This window comes from Ischnura elegans (genome assembly GCF_921293095.1).
Source record: "Ischnura elegans chromosome 13 unlocalized genomic scaffold, ioIscEleg1.1 SUPER_13_unloc_3, whole genome shotgun sequence".
NCBI classification, from domain to species: domain Eukaryota; kingdom Metazoa; phylum Arthropoda; class Insecta; order Odonata; family Coenagrionidae; genus Ischnura; species Ischnura elegans.
Genome location: NW_025791659.1, coordinates 7,344,335 through 7,351,773, shown reverse-complemented (window position 1 = coordinate 7,351,773; position 7,439 = coordinate 7,344,335).

Sequence of the window (7,439 nt, the reverse complement as noted above, 5' to 3'; positions counted from 1 at the left end):
GCATTCCACTCCGGTTACTCTGTTTTGTTTTAAGGCTTTCAAACTTATCCGTGTATATTATTTACTATTTGTGCTTCTATTTGCCGACCTGGCAGTACCTCCTGGTGTCAGTTTCCTTCAGGAAAGAAAACGAAAGGCATTGATTCGTTACCCACCATAAGTGTATTTATAAGACACAAATTATTTGGTTTTAGAAATCCCAGTTTAAACGAATGGCAATAGCCAATTTTAACCGAATTTGAAAAAGGCCAGATTTGGCGCCCATGCAATGCCACTCCACGTGACGTCACAGGGACCTAGTTTCTATACGAGTAGATAGGAGTTTTACATAGTCTGAGATTACTAATGCATGCATGAGGCACAGAGCTCAGGGAAACATGTCTTAATAATCACCTATTAAAACTGCCAAATGTCGAAAAGTTTCCTTCGTTTGATAGGGCATTAATAATCCTTATTTAAGCCAAGCGCTACCTAATAGCAAGGTACTTTGCTACCTGGTAGCGTCTTGCATCGTATCAGCGCTCAAAGCCTCGCCCCAAGGTCACATCACTCTCGGCAGCGGGAACCAGAATGATGTCACACGGTGTTTCCCGTCATGAATACTTAGCCGTTGCGTTTTCACGCGCTTGAAATTTTTCAATTTTCATTTAATCGCTAAAAATACATATCGTCATTTAAAAATTTAAAAAAGTGAAATACGTACTCCAGGAGTAATAATCTTTCGATTCAGGCAATAAAAAATAATAGGAAACAACCCTATTGAGCTTATTCTTGCTTTTTGTGAGTAATACCATATCGTAGAATTTCCTGGGGTACAAATTTGAGATCATCATATGCTATTTTGGACTCCTTGTCATTTCATTATGTTAACGTCGAAAACCCTTTCCGTTTCTGTGCTTGCCTTTTAATTCGCAGCATAGAAACAAAGTGTGAAAACCGGGGAATATATGCAGTATCTACACAGAAATAGTAATAACATCCATAATAAATAGAGGTAAAATGATATACTAGCAATTAAAATTTAAAGTTTCCTGTAGAGTGCGTACGAGTTCAACCAGTTACTAAATGTTTGCGATTTTTACCCAAAGACAACAAAAGGAGTAATGGAAAATAAATCCCTTTCAGAAGCAGAAGTGACTCACATTAAAATGGCTCACAAAAATTCTATAACAACGTATTTCTGAGGAAATATGGTGTTCACGTACAGCGTATTACCACCACCTTCTTCGCTCTAGGTCGTTTGGCACAACAAAAAATTATTTACTCTAGTTTAACGAGAGGTAGAGTCACTCGGCACACAACAATAGGGTGGTTTCCTATTATTTTTTTACTGCCTAAATCGAAAGATTATTACTCCTGGAGTACGTACTTCACGCTTTTAGATTTTTAAATGACGATATCTATTTTTCGCGATTAAATGAAAAGTGAAAAATTTCAAGCGCGCGAAAACGCGACGCGTAAGTAGGAATGATGGGAAAAAAGTCCGTGTGACGCATTTCTGGTTCCCCCTCCCGCCTTGTGAGGTGACCTTGGAGAGGCTCTGAGCGCTGATACGACGCAGGATGCTAGCGGGTAGCTGAGTACCATGCTATCTGGTAGCGCTTGGCTTATATAAGGATTATTAATACCTTATCAAACGAAGAAAACTTTCCGACCTTAGCCAGTTTTAATAGGTTATTATTAAGACATGTTCCCCTGAGCTCTGTGCATCTTGTATGCATTGGTAACCTCAGACGATGTATAACTCCTATCCTCTCGTGTAGAAACTAGGTCCCTGTGACGTCACGTGGAGTGGCATCGCATGGGCGCCTATCTGGCCGTTTTCAAATAAGGATAAAAGTTGGCCCTTGCCATTCGTCTAAAGCGGTATTTCTAAAACCAAATAATTTGTGTATTATGAATACACTAATGGTGGGTAACGAATCGCAATCAATGCCTTTCGTTTTCTTCGATGAAGGAAACTATTCTATTGTTCATACGGAAGGTTTCCTCCAACTCATTAAAAATTCTCCAATTAATATTACTCGAAATAACGTATATTTCTATGCATTCGCTATGAAAGTTATGCAGACGTCATTAGGTTCACACGTCATCAACGTGGCGTCCTCCGAGAAATGCGTTTTCGGCGCGGAATTCAAGTTGAAACTTTAAAAACGACTCTTGTGGCGAAATTATTCAGCGCTTTGTGGTAAATTTTGGTGAGAGTTTTTCTTACACCCATTGCATTGTAAATCAAACATAATATGTAAGTTTAATCCCTTCCATTGCAAGGATTTGTACTTTTTTGAGTTTCATTTTCTTGATTACCTATATGCTCTCTAAAATAAAACATTTCGCTTGTAATCGATTTTCGGGCCACTTGAAAATGGCTTCAAGGGACGTGTACGGAAATTAATTTATCACCGCTCAGTTATAATTTCACTGACAAATGCACTCTGATAGCATCTTACTACCGACATTAGCATTCAACATTAAAGCAACGTAAAGCTTTCTATGTGGCCATTTACATGAATTTAAGTATTGATGTCAGGGTGGCGAATGTCATAAAGCAGTCAATATATTTTCTATTGAGTGATATAACCATTCTTGACGATGATCTTTCGAGTGGTCCTTGAAAAAGACTTCCTGGGTGCGTATCAGTCATGGCCGATTTACTGAAAAAATATTTAAAAGACCAAGTGTTATTATCGGAATGATTTTTAAGCGCTTGTGAAATTCGGTGAAATAAAATCCTTTTCAAAAAGATAATCGCATTAATTTCGCAACTCGACCAGTTTATTTTGTGATATCACTCACCGACACAGCGACGATTCATTTTCCGTTATGATGTTTGTTTTACTTCCTGCGACTTCGGAAACAACAGCTTTCCCCACTTTCGCATAAAATTTGGGAAAGAAGTTGAGGAAACAATATCGCGACTCTGTTGCGGGAATCCACATTCGAGGAAGATACAGAGTCCCAGGCACCGAGTTATTTGGAGTATTTATGTAAATCAGTTAAAGGAACTATTTCCGATACTGATAACTCACAGAGAAGGGCTAGGGAAAGTTCATAATTGTTCGCAGTTTAGTCACATTTGTTTATTTTCGTAGTAGAGTAGATTCCGGTTAATTGGGACACATTGGGACTTGTGCACTTTGCCCCAACTAAGCGGCTGCCCCAATTAGGCGAACTATCCTGTATATGGGCATAAACAAACGTTGAAAGGATAGAAAGAAGACTAAAGAATGTTTATAATGCAACATAAGTTTATCGATCTATTAATTGGATTAATAAATCAGTGAGTGTAGTTAATTTAATATCATTTTTAAGAATTATAACAATTTAGCTAAAAATATTTTTTACAGCCTCGGGCGAAGCTGAATGAATGTCTCTTACTAAGTACTATTAAAGAAAGGTCCTATCCTCTTGCGGATATTATAATAACAAGAGCTTTCAAAATAGGGCAAGTTTAGGAACATTTGTAAATAATAAGAGTAAATCATAAGAGGAAAAAAATAGTTTTCTGAGAAGAAAACAAGTTAATTTCATTTCGAGTATAGAGTCTATGTCGCCGACTCATGGTCCAGTAAAGCGGCATGCTGTCCCAGTTAAGCGGAGAATATTGCTGGGATATTCCTCTATTGAGTTCTGTTCTTCAAGATCTGCCCCGATTAAGCGGCTGCCCCAGGTAACCGGTGGACCCATTAAACGGTATCTACTGTATTACTATCAGGAAACGTGAATACGTATGCTTTCTTTAATTAATGTTGTATTATCACGATTTTCAAGATGCAACGCATTCACTTCTCAAATTTATTTTACGAAAGTAAGTACGCAAGTCTGCATTTCAGAATAATACAGAGTTCAGGGGATATAGTTATTTAGGGCATTTATAAAAATCAATGATGAAAATGATTTCCGATACAACAAAGAGGGACTCATTGCGTCAGAAAAGTAGTATCACTATCGTCCGATGGAAAGTCAATTATTATCCGTAATAAAGTTATATATTTGTAGTATTACCGTCACCTTACGTTGATGAAGCATGCTTTATTTATTCTTTGTTTTGGCATTACGAGTTTCAAAATGCTAGGCATTAATTTCTAAACTTAACTTAACTTAACCAGTGACGTGCAAGTATTGATACTCTACCCGTGACGTGCGGTCTGGGAGACAGAAATGAAACAAAAATTCGTAAAACATTGCAATCTCATTTTTATTGCTTCGTTTAATGTTTCTTTGACTTCTCAACTATTACAAAGTTTATATTTAATATCGTCCATTCCAAATACGAACCAACTTTTCGGTAAAAATTGTTTTTTGAAACAGGATAAAAAAACTGATATAGAAAATACTAGAGTCATTATTGTGGTCATGGTACTTTTTTAAATTAAGAACTAAATTATCCACGTTGTACAAATAAAAATGCTTCCTTAAAAATAATTATCATTATTCTCGAAAAATCACTAGGAATTCTTGGCCAACAATTTTTTGATTCATTTCCACCAGCATTACTTTCCTTGGTTTTTCCAATTTGTTGACGTGAGGTCTCAGAAACCGCTACTAAAATTTAGTTGCGATAATAAATAATGAGAACGTTAAATTATTAGAGTGATATGTCCTTATTATGCTAAGTAATGACCCTCACGAGGATAATAGATATTTTGAAATGACAATTTTGGAAATCTTCATAATTTTAGTTACGCAGTATTCTCTCAGACCTCATGTAAAGGCCATATCACACTAGCGACTGCGACCGCGACTGCGGCTGCGGCTGCGACTACACCCCATCACACATTGCGGCCGACGCCACGATCGCGCATGCGCACGTATGAACGTTTCTGCTTGTGGCATGTATGTTTACGAAAGCCCAAAGAATAGATAGAGAGCAGCAATTGTTGAAAATGTTCCTAAAATATGTTAAAACGTGCTTCATTTTCATTCACCTGTGTACTCGGGTGCAATATCCAATATACTGGGCTTCCATCTTCACTTTAAAAATCCGAAATTATCTCAGCGTTATCTTATAACCTTCTTGAACTTCCCTCGCTACGGTAACCAAAACAAACAAACACGTCTGCCGCAAGCGCGCGAGATTGAAATGTAGCTCTCTGATTGGCTGCGACTGCGACTGCCTCGCTCTGATTGGTCGACGGGCCAGTCGCAGTCGCGGTCGCAGCCGCAGCGCCGGCCGCAGCGCCGGCCGCAGTCGCTAGTGTGATACGGCCTTAACCGGTTAAAATTTAAATTTGTTTCATGCCCTCATAAGGTTGAGACAAGCTTCATTGTTGCCATGCAACCCTTGCCGTGTACTGTATACTTTCTATGAAGCGATGTTGAGCCAACTGGACATTGAATGCCACGAGGATACTATAATCTTGCACATAGACCAACATTTAGTATGGTCATTCCAAGTAATTTCTAATTCGTGCATTCGATGTGCAATAGAACAATTTACCTTCATCAAAGGAAACGAAAGTTATTTATTGCGATTCGATACCCACGATTAGTGTATTCATTATATACAAATTATTTGTTTTTTCGAAACCCCAGTTTATACGAATGTTAAAGGTCAATTTTAACCGCATTTGAAAAAGGCCATCATGGCGGCCATGCGATTCCACTCCATGCAACGTCAAAAGGACCTAGATTCTATACGAGTAGGGACGAGTATTACGACGTCTGAGATTGCCAATACATGTATTAATCGCAAAGCTCAAGAAAACATCTCTTTATAATCACCCATTAATATTGCCTAAGTTCGGAAAGTTTCCCTAACCCTATCCCTACCCTATCCCTATCCCAGAGGCATCGTCGGGCTCCTTTCGCGGCGGCGACTCTTTCCTTTTTCCCTCCCATCTAAACACCTCCCGGTATCAGATCGGGAGTATCAGTTGAATTGCTGGGTTCTAACCCCGGTGTATTGTATCCTCGAAGGGCTCCCCTGAGCCATCATTTGTTGCCGCTGAAGCAAGGGTTGCGCTAAGCGGTTTACCTTCAGAGAAAGAGAGTTAATACTCAAGCTGTGCCACCTTGCTCACGATTTTTTTTCAAGTGGTTTCCTACGTTTTTTTACGCAGATACCACAGTGAATAAAAACTCGTTTTCTCAGCGAGGGTGGTAGCTTTCCGCAAATGAGCACAGAAATTCTCTATGTCAAAAGATTCCATTGTAAAATGTGTCAAGCATATTTAGTCGCTATAGCTGAGCAGGAAATCTTCTCTCCTCACATTAAATACATACAACATCATTTTTCTTCATCATCTGGAAGGCTTAAGAGACAATGTTTACATTCTCACGAGGAAAAGGTAAGAAATAATTGTAATAATACTCAATATACCAAAGGAAATCGTAAAAGGATAATATTACCATTTCAAGGAACGTTCTACAATCAAACACACTATATAAATTCCAATATAAAAGAAATGACAATAGAATTACGGAAATAGGGTGAACACTAAGATGGTCCGAAGAATCCATCGAAAAATAATTAGGAAAGAAAAGGAATTCCTTTTCCATTACGGTAAGATTTATTGCAGCTCCATGCATAGGAAAATATTCACCATTCAGACTCGAATGTATTTTAGAAATTAATGGTAAAGAATATTATAAACTACCCATAAAGTTTAGTGTAACAAAGGAGAAAACTCGAGGAAAGAAATAAATACCATTACTTCTCTGTGAAATCACAGATTTACGCGTTTCACTTGACAGCCTACTTTCCTTGACGGAAATGCCAATTTTATCTTACGGCGAGGTTTCTGCATCCTTCCATGCGTCACGTGACACAAAGAAACCACTCCCGACTAGATGCGCAGTAGCTAAGCCGCCCTCTCCCCTATCCTTATTGTTACGGTCTACAAAAAGGGCGGTAGTTCCGGACAGAGCCGTAGACGTGTGTGGTCAACCAGGGACAGCAGACACTGGGCCGTCATAGTCTTTCCACATCCGATTTTCTTCATTAAACGTAAGTCTTAACCGTATTTTTTTCTCTTCTATTATTATTACGGTCCCCTTTCTAAATAAGTGCCCTTTCTAGGTAAGATCAGTTCATATCCATTGGCTTTATTGTAATTCAACTCATTCGATCCGACCGTCGGGTTGATCCGACGATAATTTTCATACGTAGATGACCTGACGTCGGGTATGTAGCTGTCGTGGATTTTTCAACGCAAACGACGAGATGCGACCGCTAAAGTAGCAATCGTCAGACCATTTCAGGCCCGGCCTTACACCCAGCTTATCGGGTCCTCATGGCCAATTTTCGGAATTTTAGCCCGACCCTTCTACTTATTCATGACACTGCTCATCGCAGTAATTCGATGCGAGTTGCTTATTTTGTCAATAGTTTTTCCAATGATATATTTTACGGCTACAACAATTTTTTTATACTTTGTTATGAATTCTTCGTCTTTCTTCGTGCGTAAGCACTTTTGAACGAAATTTTAGCGTTAAAG